Source organism: Pantherophis guttatus, chromosome 1 (assembly GCF_059756535.1).
Source record: "Pantherophis guttatus breed Tessera chromosome 1, ASM5975653v1, whole genome shotgun sequence".
Lineage (NCBI taxonomy): Eukaryota > Metazoa > Chordata > Lepidosauria > Squamata > Colubridae > Pantherophis > Pantherophis guttatus.
Window position 1 is genome coordinate 96,205,918 of NC_142063.1, and position 18,669 is coordinate 96,224,586.

The window sequence follows — 18,669 nt, forward strand, 5'->3', positions numbered from 1 at the left end:
ATAGATACACTTACTGTACTGTATCCTGGGAATTGTTTTTAGAATTTTAACTAGGCATGCTACCTTTCTAGTATGCTACAAGCCGTATTGCAGTTAATGAATTAATGAAGAACAAGCACGTGAAGCCCTGTGTTTAATTAATTTTGTTAATTGACAGTGGAAAGGGGGCTAAATTTATATTTTGTTAAGTAGAATCCTTCATACTTTTTAACTTGAGCCAAGGTGAACAACAGAGGAGTCTAAACCTTTGTAGCAGAATTACTTGGTGTTACTTTTCTGTACAGCGAGCAGGCCTGTATTCTTTGTTCTTAACTTTATTTTATGAGGTTTCACAGTTGTTGGTTTTGGAATTGTGAGATTCCAAAGTTAAGATCCATTGAGGCCTTGTAGGCTCAGTTACAAGCTGTTTCTTACCGTAACTGAGCCTACACATTATCGCAGGAGGAGGGAGGTTCTGGTGTGGCCATCTCAGTTTTCACAGAGGCTTTCTTAAAGGTAACCAGGCTATCCTGAACAAAACCCTGCCACTTTTCAGTGGAATATCTGTCAATCTAATCCTTTCATCAAGTGAAACTGAAACAATGCTGCCCTTGATTTTGTCCCTTATTTTGCAGTCAGGAAAACCACTACTTTCAAATAGCTTGAATTTAACATGTTTGCAGATTGTGTAGAAATGTCCTTGCTGTTGTTGCAAATTGAAGAAATGGTAGTGTTGTTAGGTCATAATTTGCTTTATTTTTCATTCATTTGTTATCACATATACAGTAGAAATTGATCTTATTTGGATGAATAGCCTGGAAGCTAAAACCCAAAATGAACAGCTGGCTAACTGGGAATGCTAATTACAGTCCTGCATGTAGGAGGTTGGATTATTTAAGATTGGAGGAGAGCAAATTTACATGGAAAACAAAAAAGAATTATCTGAAAGTCTATCTAGAATGGCTCGACTGCTTTCATCATCTGCTGATTAGCCTAGTTTAGAGGCTAATTGTGTTATATTAGAGGGCAAATTTCTTCTGATATAAACACAAATATTCAATCATGTCTCACTCCTTTAAAAAAAGCCTCTGAAAGAAAGACTTGTTTTTCCTCTTCATAAAGTTGCAGGAAACCTTTTAAAATCTGAAGCTTGGCTTAATATTTGAATATCTCTGTATCTATCTATCTATCTATCTATCTATCTATCTATCTATCTATCTATCTACTATCTATCTATCTTTCTATCTTTTCTACCTATCATCTGACTATCTACTTGACTTTTGAATTGGGGCTAAACAGATAATGCAACACAACCTTAGACTGATATGTTCCCTTATTCTTATTAATCTTTTTATTTTATCTATGCAATTTGTCAAGGGAAGGGAACGTCTCTGAATTCAGAATAAGGACCCTAATGTTGAAATTTATCCCAGAAGCATATAAAGCCACCTCCCCAAAATATTAAAGAATGTTTATAAAACTAGAATTTCAATGTTGGAAAGGGACTAAAGGAGGCATGAAGGAAACATATTATCATTGGAAGGAGCCTGGATTTGTGGATTCTGAATTCAGATGGTTTGGCAAGATGCAGAGCCAAACTATGGCTCATCTTAAACAATTCTGGAAGGAAGGAGAGGGGAGATTTCTAAGATTGTCCACCTTTACTTTTTGATTGATCAATAAATATATTTTCTATAGAAAAGGCAATGTTTCAGAAGTAACAGAATAACAGAATCATTTACATTGTTATGATTAGCACGTTGTCCAAAGTTATTTCCACCTAGTATAGGCGTCTTAAAAGATTAGTCACAGGCTGGCTTTATATGTGTTCGGACTCTCCATCCTTGCTCTTCAAATGCCAAGGGACTGATGATGCAACAAGCATGAAATATTAATGCTGCTTTCCTATGCAAGTATATTTACACTATGCCATTTTTCATTGTACAATTGATTTCAGCTAATGCTAGAAGGAGCCCAAGGGCTTTGGTGTGGAGGAAAAAAAAATGTGTTACAATCCAAAAGGTTATTTTCAGGCACTTTGGCAACCTTGCTTCCCATCCATACTGGAGCAACAGAGTCCCTATATTGGCAGAGTTATGGATTTACACCTCTAACTTGCATGCATTCATCATAAGTATGAAGTGTCACCTTTTAAAGGTAGCAGTGCACCCAGAGAAATGGCTCCTGTTTTTATTATGTTTAAATTAAAAAAAACAACAACCACAAAGTATACTGTTCTCTTCAAACTCCTTGCAAGTTTCAAAGAGGCTTTCCAAAAATGAAAGCAGTTATCCAGAATGTTATGCTTGGAGGCATGCAGCATAAAACAGAAGGAAAGAAACCACACTCCACCATTCTGCCTTTCTGATATTTTGCAGCATCAAGGAAATGTATTGAAAGGATTAAAACAAATGCTGTCACAGATAGGAGATGTTTAGATAAGCAGTACTTATGGAAGCTTGGATTTCTGTTCATAGTTTAAAAACTCCAAAAAAATTTAAATATTTCTAGTAGAAAATATTTGCCCCAGCTTGAAAGGTCAATTTAACACTTAAAGTTGTCTGAGAAAAGAATATATATAATTTGCCCATTCGTAAGTATGATTACATCATCAGAGGCAAACATAAACAAAAGGGTAGAATTAAAAAATGTACCAGAATGGTAACATGATTAAACCATTGGCAAGATCTAAGAGCAGAAGGCAAATCCTGTAGGATCAAATATGAAGAGGTTAAGGCACCAGGCTAGAAACTGGGAGAGTAGAAACTAGAATTCTAGTCCTGCCTTAGGCATGAAAGCCAGCTGGGTGACTTCCAGCCAGTCACTCAGTGGATTATTATTATGGGAAAATGGGAGGAGGAAGGAATATTAGGTATATTCGCTGCCTTGAGTTATTTATAAAAATAATAAAAGTGGAGAAAAAACTAAAATAAATGATAAAATAGTCCAGTATCTTCCTACTAAACAAGATGCATGAATGCTAGATGTATTGACCAACAATGTACTTTATAGTGATGCACCGTTTGGTGCTCATGAAGTCCCTGCTCCCTGAATAGCAATAGCAATAACAATAGCACTTAGACTTATATACTGTTCCATAGTGCTTTGCTCTGAGCAGTTTACAAATGGCCTCCAACAATCTGGGTCCTCATTTTACTGACCTCAGAAGAATGGAAGGCCGAGTCAAATTAATCCTGCATCAGGATCGAACTCCGGACTGTTGGCAGAGTTTGCCTGAAAACTGCACTTTAACCACTGCACCATCAGGGCTCGTGAAATGAATGAAATGCCGAGGAGCGGGATTCAGGAATTGGGAGTTTGGGGTGTTTTACAGAACATCAAAGCCAATCCCTGCTTGCTGTAAGAAACCCTCACTACAGGATTCCCAGCCAATGGCCTTTGCTTAAAAACTCCCCACAAGAGAGAGTCCAGCCAATTATTTATTTATTTCTAGGCTTCTGTCTCGGCAAATCACACCAACCAGGTTTAATAAGTTTAATCCTTATTTTGTTATAGAATAAAATAGCACAACAATCATTAACAAGAAAAACCCTCAGCCACCTTCCAATCTTCCATAAAATTTAAAAAAAGGATACTTTATAAAGCTGTGACTCAAAGGCATCCATGGACAGACAAGGAAGGGCAAATGAAGGAATGTGCATCATGATGCAAAGTCTGTCCCTCACCTATGATGTCATGACTTTTCCCATATTTATTCAAGCTATCGTATTTTTCAGAGTATAAGGCGCACCTTTTTCTCCCAAAAAAGAGGGTGAAAATCTGGGTACGTCTTATACTCTGAATGTAGCCCCGCCCAGCCTCTGAAACGGAGCTTCAGAAAAAAGCCTCTGAAACTGAGGTTTTCCTCCCCAAAAACTAAGATGTGTCTTATACTCTGGTGTGTCTTATAGTCCGAAAAATACAGTATATGCTGAAGATTTTAAGGAAAGCTGGATTGGAAGAAAATGAATGTGGTTTTAAAATAGGAGGAAGAAACATCATTAACCTAATAACAAAATGTTAAAAAGTTATGATATTGATGTAGTTACTTACCAAGCCCATCAAAATATCTTTACAATCCCCAAGGCATGTCACAACTTTTGACCACTCCTAATGTTTGGAAATTGAAAGTTGAAAAATTGGATACACCCCTTTCTCTTCAGTTCTCCTCCAGCCTAATTAAATCTAGTTCTCCTCTACATTTATTCTGTCCTCATCTCCTGCACATTCTAACCCTCTAGTTCCATCTCATGCCAGCTCCCTAAACAAACAAACAAACAAACAAACAAACAAACAAACAAACAAACAAACAAACAAACATGATATTCAGTGGTGGATCTATTCATCAGGCCCTATTAAAAATGTAATGGTTTCATTGTTAAACTAATCTTACAATTAAGATTTTCAAACAAAGCAACTATTAGACCATTCAATCTAATCTCTCTGAGGGAGAAGACTACAAACCTTAGCCATCTACTACTATATGACAACTCTTCCGATATTTTCTATCACTTATCCTCTAGCCTAAACAAGTCCAATTCCTTCAGTTTTTCCACGTAAACCTTCCTTCTCATACCACTTCACTAATAGGCTAAAGCTATCTCAGGTTGTCCATAGACAAAAAATATATATGATTTTTAAAAAATTCTTTCCCACCATTCAGTCTTGTATCTAGTATTTTAAGGCCAAATTTGGGCTATTGGAAGTAGCAAGTAAAGAGGAAAGTTGGAAACCATTAACTTTTTATGGTCCAGAAGTGAAACAAAGACTTTATTGAACCTCTAAGTAATTACCTTTTAATGACTATGGATTTAAAATGAACAGTTGTTTGGGCCCCTTGCCATATGTTCATATTGAGCTCAAACACCTGTGAGCAAAATGGCACAGCCTTCAAGGCTTCCTCGACACGGAGGAGCTCACCTTTTAGGATTAACAGATGCACAAAAACTGTTACAGCATTATTAGCCTAAGATATTTGTTTTAGAAAGCCTTCTGGCAAGAAGTTAAAAGGAAATGGAGCTTTTAATGATGAGCAACTTCTTGTGGTGATTTAGCTACATGCTGCTCAATCAGGGCCTGGAGCAGTAGGGGTGAAGGGGACTGCAGTAATTGTGCATTTGGTTCATAGATTCCGGCTGGTATGGGTAACAATTCTAGATCCATTACTTCAGTTCTCCCCTAAGATTTTTTTATTGGGACAGGCAAATGATTTACAGAGTCCTCAATTTACGACCACAACTTCTGTTGCTAAGTGGGACATTTCTTAAGTTAGTTTTTCCCCATTTTATGACCTTTCTTGCTACATTTGGTAAGTGAATCACTGCAGTTGTTAAGTTAGTAACACAATTGTTAAGTGAATCTGGCTTTCCCATTGACTCTGCTTCTTAGAAGGTTACAAAAGGTAATTATTACATGACCTCGTAATTATTACATGACCTCAGAACACTGCAACTGTCATAAATATGAGTCAGTTGCCAAGCATCTGAATTTTAATCACATGACCATGGGGATGCTGCAATGGTTGTAAGTGTGAAAAATGGTCATAAGTCACTTTTTTCAGTGCCGCTGTAACTTCGAACGGTCACTAAATGAACTGTTGTAAATCAAAGATTATTTCTTTATATAGTCACCCATCTTTCAGCCAACTTGGGACAACTCCCAATCAAAACCTAGAACAACATGTATAGCAGCATATTTTTCAAAAAGTTTGAACTAGTTAAAATGGCCATTGGGGAAAAAAAATGAGGCAGCCCACACTTTTAGATGCGCCAATCATGGGAAGTTGGCAAGGAGTTGCATTTAGTTGTGCAAGCATTTGAAAGGGTTTTCTTCCTTCTTTGATTTAAGAACTTTATCTAAGACAAAACCTCCCAGCTGTTCTCTCCAGATCCAGAGGTGGGTTTCAGCAGGTTCTGACCAGTTCTGGAAAACCGGTAGTGGAAATTTTGAGTAGTTCGGAGAACTGGTAGTAAAAATTCTGACTGGCCCCACCCCCATCTGTTCTCTGCCTCCCAAGTCCCAGCTGATCGGGAGGAAATGGGGATTTTGCAGTAACCTTCCCCTGGATTGGGGAGGGAATGAAGATTTTATAGTATCCTTCCCCTGCCATGCCCACCAAACCTCGCCCACCAAGCCGCACCCACAGAACCGGTAGTAAAAATTTTTGAAATCCACCACTGTCCAGATAAAATGCCCTTCCTTCTCTGAACTTTCTCTCTCTTCTTAAACCATGTAGCAGTAGGATCTCCACCAGCATTGGTTTTAAAATAGCAGAAGTAAAAAAAAAAGAATGATTTTCTCGGCCAGAATACCAGGAAGATAATTGGATAGTGAAGTGGCATTTATCCAATCATAAAAGATTTGAGATAAGGTTATAGAGTGCAACAGCTCTTTTTAAAAAATTGCTGGCCAAAAGGGATCCATGAAAAGTAAGATAAATGAAAATGTGCAATTCCCATTTGAAAGCTAGAAAGAGTTTTTAAAGCTGAAGCAAGAAGCTTCATTGTTCAACCCGCTTCTGCCAAAGTGCTGAATATTTTGGTTTCTGTGACTCTAATAAAGCTAGCAGTGCCTCCCAGCTGAAGTTTTAAGATAAAGATAAAGATAATGAAGGTTCTTCTTTTATAAATTAAGGATGAGATTAGCCCGAGCTGGATATCAAAACCCGACACTGAAACGCATACAAAAAGGGCAGAGTTCAGTTGTGCTGCTACAGTCATCATCATTGCTTTTCTTGGCCCTCCTTTCCATCTCACACCCATGCTGTATCAGAAACACAGGTAGCAGAAAGATATTATCGGGCTTTGATAATAACACAAATCAAGAAAATTGTGCGTTGAAATTAACAAAACGAAACTGCTGAAGCCAAAGTTATGTGCAATGCAAACTCGGTAGAGTAGACTGCACACAACAGACCAAATTTTTGCTACAATTTTACAGACTTTGCATAATGGTACCATCATGGAAATGATACAAAATGATACAAAATTTGTGTCATTTGCATAACAAAGTTATCACTCAAACAATATCCATTTTCATGACGATATTATATAGTTTCTGATTTAGTGGATCATAAGTCACCCCATCTGGTTGCTTATTAAATCAATTTATAAACATGTGATAGCTTTATTTTCATTTTCACAGATTCAGCATCTGTAAGATGCAATCCACTGTGTGTGTTCTTTGAATTCTTAAACTGTTGTTTCTCTTGTTTCCGTTTTTCCCCCCTACCTCTTGTTTTAGACTTGTTGGTATCCTCTAAGTAAGTTTTGTTTTGATAAAAACTCTTCCATACATTTTGGACAGAGCAAGAAGCTTCCTGGGTATTGGAGCATCTGCAACATTTCTTGGACAATTTCCTACATTACTTGACCAGATTTATCAGGGAATGATTGATGTATGTAATCTCCTCTCATTTTATGGAGAGGATCTGTTGGGACAAAGAGTCTGTAAACAAGACCCCAGGCAAAGGTCTCTTGATTGAAAAACAGTGCATCCCACAGATTGTTTTCTTGAAAAACCATGTTGTAGTCAATCTGGAATGTCCATAATTTTGTTATCACCTTTTTTCCCATGCAATTTCTGTGTGTTTTCATTCCCATCACCATTATATTCTCAAAATAGAGTTTATGACTTGCATGAAGAAAACAGACTCTTTTCACTTTTTAGACCGTATGTTTCAACTTCTAGCTAGATGATTGCAATGGGGGTGGGGGGGTGGGGGGTGAGGGTGGGGGGGGGGTGGGAGTGCAAACCAGGCTGTCGTGATGGAAAGTACTATTTAATACTCTCCATTCCTGAGTGGAAAAACTGACTGGAAGATAATTTGAAGACATGGATGTTCACAAAACTGCAATCAATGATTGCAAAGTGGCTGGGTGAAAGAATGTATGCACATTTGCAAGTACATTTACTACCCAGTGTGCATGCTCTTAATAGACTTTGTCTCAGAACCCATCAACCTCTTTAGAGAATGTTCCAACATAGCTTTATATACAGCTTTTTCCCCTACAGTGTTATGATTTTGTTTTCTCTGAAGTATTCTGAAACGAAAAGACTTTGTTTTGAATTAGCTAGAAATCTAGAAACATCATGCAGATTTTTACTTAGTTATTCTGTGTAGATTTAGAGTAGCTAGTCTGTGAAGATGAATAGATCGAAGCTAAGCATTAAGGAATAACAGAGTCGTGAGCCCACACAGTCAAGGAAGATCAACACATAAATTCTTCTATACAGAGATCTATTCCTGAATTTTTTTCAAGCACTATTTTTCTAATACCAATTGTTTGAGAAAGGGAAGCCTTTTAGTTGAAGGTAGTTTTTAGAAATTGTGGGAAAAAAAAAACTTCAGCTGATCAAGAACAAATTATCCAAGGAGTTAATTCTAAGATGTTTGCTGCTTCAAGACTCTGGCCAAACTCAAATCAGTGCCCTACTTATATTCTGGAATACACTCATTTAGTTGAATGATAGAGTTCAAAAGGAATGACACTAACGTGTAGAGGCCAAAGCCTTCATACATAGAACCTGTGAAGAACACCATGGTGTTGTTTATAGATTCATTTCAAACCCTCATGATACATGCTTGCTCTTGTCAACAAGAAGCCTGGCTATTCCAAAAAAGAGATTGGAACCTTAGGAGAAGACCAAGGAAGGAGGACAAAGCCTGAAAGAGGAAACGGAAAATTAAATACAGGAAATCCTCGACTTATGGCTGCAATTGAGCCCAAAATTTTTGCTGTTAAGCGAGACAATTGTTAAGGGAGTTTTGCCCCATTTTTTGACTTTTCTTGTCACAGTTAGGTCAATCACTGCCATTGTTAAATTAGTGACATGGTTGTTAAGTGAATCTGGCTTCCCCATCGATTTTGCTGATCAGTTTGCAAAAAGGGATCACATGACCCCGGGACACTGCCACCATCATAAATATGAACCAATTGCCAAGCATTTGAATTTTGACCACATGATGTTGCAATAGTCGTCAGTGTAAAAAATGGTCATAAGTCACTTTGTTCAGAGGTGTTGCAACTTCAAACAGTCACTAAATGAATGGTGGTAAGTCGAGGAGTACCTTTATCTATGTCCTGTCAAGCCATACATCAGTTCCAGCTCCAATTAGAATTACCTAACTTTTTCTTCGTTTTTCATAAGGGCTGGAAATTTCTTTTGATGGAAGATAATTTTGTAAATTGCTGAATGTTTGGTTTCCAGTGCCTGTGGCAGTCAGCAAGGCACCCTTACTTTTAATCTGAGCTTTTCTGTTCCAGCATTAAAGGATGAGTTTTCAAAGCAAAGGAGGTACATCACTGGTACAAACAGATTCTCCCCAGAAATCAGAGGATGCAGTAGGAGTGTAAGAGAGAACTCTTGGCTTTGAAAGTTTGCCCTGAGGGGGAAGGAGAGCAAATGGTTTCCCATGACGTGCAGGGATAGTATAACAAAGCAAAACAAAACAAAGAGTGTTCATCTTGAGATGGTTGTTGACCTGTCATTTCGCTGCAGGCCTGACTGAAACTACCTTTTTTGGGAAAAGAGAATCCCATGTTGTATAGACACAGAGAACTGCAAAACACTGGGATTTAGTCACAGGAAGCTTTTTCTGTCTCTTCCAAATGTTTTTTTTTTTCCTCTCAAAGCAATTTTGCACACCTCTCGTTCAGATTTATTGCCAGGGATGGAGGGGGTTGGTTTTATTTTTGATTTTGTTTTTGAGGTGATTGTCCTCTGCTCTCCCCCCAAAACCAATGCACTGGTGTGCATAGTTGCCCTTCAGATTGTAAAGTTCTTCAGACTGAGCAGGGCAGCACTTGGTCCAAAGATTGTTGTACTGTTTACTTTAGAGATTTTAAACTTTCACGGTTAATGGTGAATGTTTTATTGTTTTATAGTTGTTGTGGATCTTTTAGTAGTTATACTGCTCTATGTACTGTGCAGGAGAGCCAGTCTGGTGTAACTAAGGTTAAAACGACAACGCTAGAAACTGGGACTGTGTGTTTTAGTCCAGCTGGACGGCTTTGGGCCAGTCAGTCCTTCTGAGGCCTAAGAAGATGGCGGTATAAAGCCACTTAAAATGTGTTGGCAAGAAAACTGCAGGAACTAGCCCAGGCAATCCCCAGGAGTTAACACTGAAGGGGAGGGGAGGGGAGGGGTGGGGAGGGGTGGGGAGAAGGAGCACTTCACATAACTGCATCCTTCAGGAATAATAAATGCTGTTATCCATGGAAATTGGAAATCTCTGGATTCTGAATGGTTTTTCTGTTTTAGCTCTTTTAATGAATGGTTTATAATAACAAAGTTTTGGTTATGGTAATGAAAAAATATTGGGAGTAATGCTGGCGCATGAGTTATAGAGAATATTATAGAGAATATTTTAATACCTCCCCAGGCTCAAGGTTGACTCAGCCTTCCATCCTTTTTAAGGTAGGTAAATTGAGGACCCAGTTTGTGGGGGCAATAAGCTGACTTTGTATAAATATACAAAAGGATGAAGGCTATTGCTTAACGCATTGTAAGCCGCCCTGAGTCTCTGGAGAAGGGTGACATATAAATCAAATTTTTAAAAAAATACATAGAGGTGTCTCTTGAGCCACTGGTGGGTTCCTCCTGGTTCGGCCCGATTCTTCTGAGCCGGTAGTGGTGACGATATGATGTCACCAAACCGGTTCTGCCACCCCCCCCCCACTCACTCCGCACATTATTCTTACCTTTTATTTGGCCCCACCCCCAATCTATTGCTTCCTCCTGAGTCCCAGCTGATGGCTAGAGGGAAAAAAACTGTTTAAACTCTTGCCGTGGGGCTTCAAAGGGCCGCCCTACAGCTGATCAGTGTTAAAAGAAAACAAATGAGTAGACCAGTGCCTGCAAAAATAAATGGGTAGGCCAGTGCCTGCAAAAATACATGAGTAGATCAGTGCCTGCAAAAATAAATGGGTAGACCAGTGCCTGCAAAAATACATGAGTAGATCAGTGCCTGCAAAAATAAATGGTAGATCAGTACAGCTCTGCAAGCAGTTAAAAGCCTGGTAGACCAGTACCTCTGCTAAATCCTAAACAATTGTCACATGACCATCAAGCCACGCCCACAAAATAAGCCACACCCACAGATCCGGTAGTAAAAATTTTTAGAACCCATCCCTGCCTTGAGCCCTTACGGAGTTTGAAACAGGTAATTAATTAAGGAAGTTTTAGGGGCTAGACAACCCCTTGGTTTTCTTTATCAAACTATAATAATCTTATGGGATGACTGATTTTCAGATTTACTTTTTGGGTTTATATTTTAATTTTTTTTTTATTTGATGGATCAATTTCAAAAATCTCTATGAGCACAAATAGTTATTACATAATCCCCTTGGTATTTGGTTCTCTCTTGAGTCATGATCTCATTGCGTTTCTAGCACTAAGAAGACTGCAAGACATATTTGGAAGTTGATTATTTATTTTTCAGATGTGTGTCTTTTTGCTGCTGGCAAAGCCTATAATTTTCTCTTTTATATCCTCTATAGGCTTAAACTTGAAAATTGTAGGCAAAAACTGTTAGATATGTGTGAACTAATAGGGGCATTAATTTTATCTTATTTTTGATTAACTATCATAGCCACTTGAATTGTTGTAAGAGCAATTTGGATAGTTCAAAATTGGGGATTAGCATTAAGTCCAACTGAAATATTTTTTGAGTTCACAAAATTGTCCAGATAATTGTGGCTTCAAAAACACATAATTATCATTGGATTAAAAGTATGTTGGATGATTGTAAATCAGGGGTCCTCAAACTATGGGCCGCGGGCCGCACATGGCCCACCAAAGCCATTAATGCCGCCTGTGCAGGACCTCAAGGCTGCCCTGCCCACATCATCCCACCCACCCGCTGGCCCCCACCCTTCAGCCGAGTGCAGGACTTACCTTCGTGAGCCCCGCGGGCTGGAACTGGAAAATAAGGCCAACATTTTTGGTCTACATAATGCTTCTGGAGGCGGGGGAGGTGAAAAATGGGGTGTGTGGACACCCTGGGAGGCCAAAAATAGGCCCATTTTAAGCAGGCCCCTGCTAAGGAATTCTGATGGGCAGGGTCAAGGAGAAGATCCTGTTCTGCTGTGGCCCCCTACCATTGGAGTTGAGAATTGCTCTCACCCTTTTGGCCTTCCAGAAGGGTATTAAAACTTGATTTTGCCAGCTGGCTTGGGGTCCTGAGGAGATGCTTATTTTATTTTATTTTATTTATTTATTTATTTATTTATTTATTTATTTATTTATTTATTTATTTATTTATTTATTTATTTATTTATTTGTTTATTTATTGTTTAAACTTCTATACTGCCCTTCTCCTGATGGACTCAGGGCGGTGTTCAGCCATATTAAAACAAACATATACTCACAAAATTTAAAAACAATTTAAAATAAATATATAAATTTAGCCCTTAAGTTAAAAGCTACAAACACCCAATTTAAAATTCATTTTCTAAGCCAGCCCAGCCTGTTGGAACAAAAGAGTCTTAAGGGCATGGCAAAAGGTATGTAGGTCAGGGATCATGCGAACCTCCAGGGGCAGTTCATTCCAGAGGGCAGGTGCCCCACAGAGAAGGCTCTCCCCCTGGGGGTCGTTAGTCGACATTGTTTGACCGACGGCACCCTGAGAAGTCCCTCTCTGTGGGAGCATATTGGCCGGTGGGAGGCTATCAGTGGCAGAAGGCGATCTCGTAAGTACCCAGGTCCTAAGCCATGGAATGTTTTAAAGGTGGTAACCAGCACCTGGTTATCACAGGAGGCTGTTGATAGAGTAAGAAGACCTTGTCCCCATGCTGCCCGTCTCTTAGTCCTGGTTTTGGTATAGTTTTAAGTTTTTAATTTGCATAGTTTTAATATTTTAATTATTTTCTAATTGTCTTTTTATAACCTGCAAGCTACCCGGAGTGGGTGGCATAAAATTTTAATAAATTTAGAATTTAAAAAGAATTCAAAGAGATTACAAAAAATTGTATTGAAAATATTGTAAGATGGACAAACTAATTGTTTTATTATTTTATGATTAATATTGATATGTTTAAGATTACTACTATGCTTATGGTTATTGTTGTACCTTTCTCAAAATTAATTACACCCAGGCAACACGCTGTTCAGATAGACATGGAATTTTTTATGTTTTTAAAGAAAAAATGTACCAATAAAACATATATTTAAAAAAATAAATAAATAAAATACAATTATTATGTTGGAAGTGTAAAATGGAGGAGAAGTGTTTGTTTGATTTGACATTCATAAACTTATTAATATACTTTTGAAAATAGTGATATGGTTTAAGAATGTGAGGGTACTTTGGAATTATAGCTGCCAAAGTTGGAATGTATCATGTACAAAGAATTATGGACTTATAAAACATATAGTAGAATAGAATAGAATAGAATAGAATAGAATAGAATAGAATAGAATAGAATAGAATAGAATAGAATAGAATAGAATAGAATAGAATAGAATAGAATTCTTTATTGGCCAAGTGTGATTGGACACACAAGGAATTTGTCTTTGGTGCATATGCTCTCAATGTACATAAAAAGACAAGATACCTTCATCAAGAATCATAAGGTACAACACTTAATGATAGTCATAGGGTACAAATAAGCAATCAGGAAACAACCAATATAAATCGTAAGGATAAAAGCAACAAAGTTACAGTCATGCAGTCATAAGTGGGAGGAGATAGGTGATAGGAACGATGAGAAGACTAATAGTAATGCAGCCTTAGTGAATAGTTTGACAGTTTAAGGGAATTATTTGTTTAGCAGAGTGATGGCGTTCAGGAAAAACCTGTTCTTGTGTCTAGTTGTTCTGGTGTGCAGTGCTCTATAGCGTCGTTTTGAGGGTAGGAGTTGAAACAGTTTATGTCCAGGATGTGAGGGGTCTTAAATATTTTCACAGCCCTCTTTTTGACTCGTAGAGTATACAGGTCCTCAATGGAAGGCAGGTTGGTAGTAATTGCTTTTTTCTGTGAAAGTCTTTTTCAACTAATAGATAATACACTATGAACCACCAGTATAAATTACCTAGGTTTAGTTAAAGCAGCCGTTCAAATCAAGGAGACCAACAAATTGAAGATTAAAATTCAGTAACCACAGTCCAATACCCAGAATAATACTTAATGCCTAAGGACCTATAACATGAAATATTATATTGGGCTGAAGATAATTAGTATAATTCAAAAAAAAAAACTACTGGTTGATATTTGTATGTGAGTTCTATTTTTGTAAGTTATCTGCACTAATGAAGAAAAAGGAATTGTTTGAGGGGAAATATGCAGATGCCTAAAGCATTCTGCTTTTAACAAGAAATTTATTCATCTAACAACTCACACAAATTCTTACCACCCATACCTCAATGCTTCTGTTACACATTTTAGATTGCTTTGAAGTGTGGATTTGAAAAAAAGGTACCATCCAAGAATGAAGCTATTGGGGTAGCGGAAAAAGAGGTTATCTGATTGAGGAAGTTCTCTGATGTAGATTTGCTGCCATCTAGTGAATCATAGTAGAACGAGAGGAAAGAAAATTTTGTTTAAAGCTCTTCAGCCTTGTGGCTAAGGCTGAGTGTGGTTTGCTTTCCTTAAACACACTTGGTTCTGCTCGTCTTTCATCAGCCCACTCAAAGAATTGTTTCATTTGGCTTCAGAGAAGTGTCATGTTAAGTGTCAAGGCCTGGAATATTGCATGATTTCAAATGGAGAAGAATGTGTAATGGGAAAATTATCAACTCCAAAAGGCTGTTGGAGTTCATCAGACAGAATGAAGGGAAAGGTAAACGCATTTCCCCTTCCCCTGTCCAACTTTTCTCAGTGTTGCATTTTCTGTAGCTTTACGTTATCTTCCCGTTCATTCCAGTAAAAAGGAAAATAGATGCAGTCCCAGAGACGATGTGTCAGGAAGTTAGTTCTTGATTAGGCCCTTATCAACACAAGGGCTGGGCTTCAAAAATTTTAGCAAGGGGTTCTCTGCCTGGTTGCTGGGTAGGCATGGCCATGGTGGGTATGGCCTAGTCCGCCTCCTGCACCACCATGCGGGGAGTGTTTTTGCCCTCCCTGGGCTCCGAAGGCTGTCCTTGAGCCTCCGGGAGGGCGAAAACGGCCTCCCAAGGCTCTGGAGGCTAGAAACAAGCTCGTTTCTCACCTTCCCTAACTTCCAGTAGGCCCGTTTTTTGGCCTCCCTGAGCCTCCGTGCGCGCCCTGCACTTACTTGCATCCAAAATGGGCCATGTGGGGACTCCTCGGAGGGGTGGGGTGGGCAGGGCCACTGAAGAGTGGGATTTGGGGATTCTCCGAACTGCACAGAATCTCAGCTAGAGATTCTTTTGAACCCCTGCAAACCCCCAGCAGCCCACCCCTGGATATATTGAAATTCTGTCACACCCAAAAGGAAATATTTTTTAATTCTAACTCTTGTTGAATGGATGGGAGAAAAAGATGCAGGAAAGGTAAATCCTGATTATTAGAAAAGAACTCACATTTGATATAGAGCAGTTGCTGGGATACTTCTGAACGAGTGTCTTAATTTTCCTACAGTGAATTAGGGAGGGAATACTTAAATTTGCTTATGGCTGTTTAATGAGTTTCAGCTCAGCCTGCCAGGAAATCTACAATATCTACTTTCTTACGAGGCACCTCACAGCATCCTAAAACACATTCTTACTCCATTGCACACACAAAACGGAATTGCCAGGTACACTTTGGTCAAAGATAGGTCAGATCAAACTTTAGGATGGATCACAGATGTAGAAGTCATAAAATACTGTATGTAAAATGAAGTCTAGTGTACATACAATTGATTACAAAGGTTTATAATTGTGCTTAATCTATTTTGCTGGCAACAGTGCACAGGGTGTAAATACAAATTTTCCTGCAACAGCATCTTTATTTGCCCAAAGGAGCTGTATTTAGAATATCCTGCAAATGAGCTAAAAGGTTGTTTTATTGAAGTAATTTACTGTAAGCATGGCCAGTATAGCAGGACATGATCCCATGATTACAACAATACAACAGCCTAGGAGCACAGGAGATGAGAGATGCATTTTCCCCTCCCTTCCCTAAATACTGGAAGAGTAGAAGTCAAATGCAACTCCAATGGGAGATCAATCCATAGCTTGGGAGCCATACTGGACAAGATCTTCTCCTGCATACTAGACATCTGGCAGTTCTGCTCCAGAATTGACTAGTCCACACATCTTAAAAGTTGTCCAGGTTGAGAAACACTAGTCTATGGGATCACAGGACTGTTGTTGAAGCAAGGCAATTCTTATGTCCTTCAGTATTGTAATACGCTCTACATGGGGCTGCCCTTGAAAGGAATCCAGAAGCTCCAATTGGTTCAAAATGCAGCAGCTTGCATGGTTTTATGCAGATGTGCACAGCAGAGGTGGGTTTCAGCAGGTTCTGACCAGTTCTGGAGAACCAGTAGCAGAAATTTTGAGTAGTTCGGAGAACTGGTAAATACCACCTCTGACTGGCCCCAGCCCCATCTATTCTCTGCCTTCCGAGTCCCAGCTGATCGGGAGGAAATGGGGATTTTGCAGTAACCTTCCCCTGCCACGCTCACCAAGCCATGCCACGCCCACAAAGCCACACCCACAGAACCGGTAGTAAAATTTTTTGAAATCCACCACTGGTGCACAGATCTCCTGCTGGAGCTGCACTGTCTGCTGATCTGATTCCAGGAACAATTCAAGGTACTGGTTGTCATCTTCAAAGCCCTACATAGTTTGGGACCAGGTTATCTGAAGGACCATCTTTTCCTGGTCACAGCTACATGAATCCCCAGAGCAGGGACACAGGGAATCCTGTGGGTCCCCTCTCCTAAGGAGGTACATCTGGGTGGACCCAGAAGAAGGGCCTTCTCCGTAGTGGCTCCCTCCCTTTCAAACATCATCCCTGCAGAGATTAGATTGGCCCCCGCGTTGTCACTCTTTCACAAGACTCTGAAGATCTGATTTTGCCAATGGGCCTGGTGGGGGGGGGACCCAGAGTGGGATAGAGCCCATTGAGTGACTTGTTTGATTGATGGTTGTAGCTGGAGTGGGGGTATTGTTTTTTCATTGTTTCTATATTAGTTTTTCATTTTTGTAAGACACTGAGAGTACGTGGGCGGCCATACAAATTTTCTTAGATAAATAAAATAAATCAATAATGCTTCACCAAAGAGGTATGTCATTTATGCTTAGGAGATAAGTGTCAAAATCTATCTTTACTCTCAAGGCACATCTTTTATTTTCTGTGCATATGAATCCCCCCCCCATTGCTTATAACAAGACCCTCATTTAATGTCTCAGCAGGTGGCAGCATCTGACTGACCTTGGCAAGGCTTAGAAATTAAGTAAGGCTGAGCCCAGTTAACAACTTGATCTCAAGGAAATGCCAGGGTTTTAGATTAGATTAGAAAGGGGAAAAAAAGGGGGGGGACCTGAAGAAGTTACAAGCCACATCTGTAGTGTTGCCAAAAATAGTATATATTATTGGGCAGTATATGCCGCAGATTTGAGAGCATATTATTAACATTTTCACAAAATATATGCCATAGTGGACACGGTCATAAAGCCCCCAATTATTAGCAAATGAAAGCAGCCCTCAGTTAATGACTGCCTAATTCAGTGACCATTCAAACTTATAACTTATAAAGTGCTGAAAATGGGTTTAGGATCATTCCTCAAACTGAGGACCATCACAGCATCACCATAATCACATGGTTGTGTTTTGGGTGCTAGGTGACTAATGTGCATTTATGGCAGTCAAAATATCTTGCAGTCACGCAATCACCATTTGTGATCTTTACGCCATCTTTCCCAGGGGTGGGTTTCAAAACCCATCACTACTGGTTTGCATGCGCAGAAGTGTCCGGACGGGTGAGCGGAGCCTCCCACCACCCCTGCTACCAGTTCGCCCGATCCGAGGCGAACCGGTAGCAACCCACCACTGATCTTTCCACAAGCAAAGTCAATGAGGAATGTGGCAGAAAGTCGCAGTCATGTGACCTTGCACTGATGATGTTTCACTTAACAACTGTGTCTCATAGTGACGGACTTGCCGATTCCAACTGTGACCTTTAAGTGTTATGGATTGCTTCTCAGCTTTTAAGATTTATTTTTTTCCCTCTCACAATTACTTATTCTATTCCAGGTAAGTGGGTACACTTTGAAAAAGTTGCATCGCTTTGCAACTCACTATCATTTTTATTTTGTATAATAAGATGGGATACCAGAGGCATCTTTGGATGGAAGAGGCTAGAAAAACTCAAATGGTGGCCAGAACTGTATGACCAGGGGTGGGCTGCTGGGGGTTCGCAGGGGTTTGGGAGAACCTCTAGCTAAGATTCTGTGCAGTTTGGGGGAGAACCCCCAAATTCCATTCCTGACTGGCCCTGCCCACCCACCCCTCCCTCCCAGGAATCCCCATGCGTCCTGTTTTGGATGCAGGTAAGTGCAGGGCGTGCACGGAGGCTCGGGGACAGCAAAAAACAGGTCTACCGGAAGTTCGGGAAGTGGGCTCATTTCCAGCCTCCAGAGCGCCTCCACAGCCTGGGGAGGCCATTTTCTCCCTCCCAGAGGCTCGAGGAAAGCCTCCGGGGAGAGCAAAAACGGGCCCCTCCATGGTGCAGGAGGCAGACTAAGCCATGTCCACCATGGCCACGCCCACCCAAAACCGGGCAGAGAACCCCTTACTAA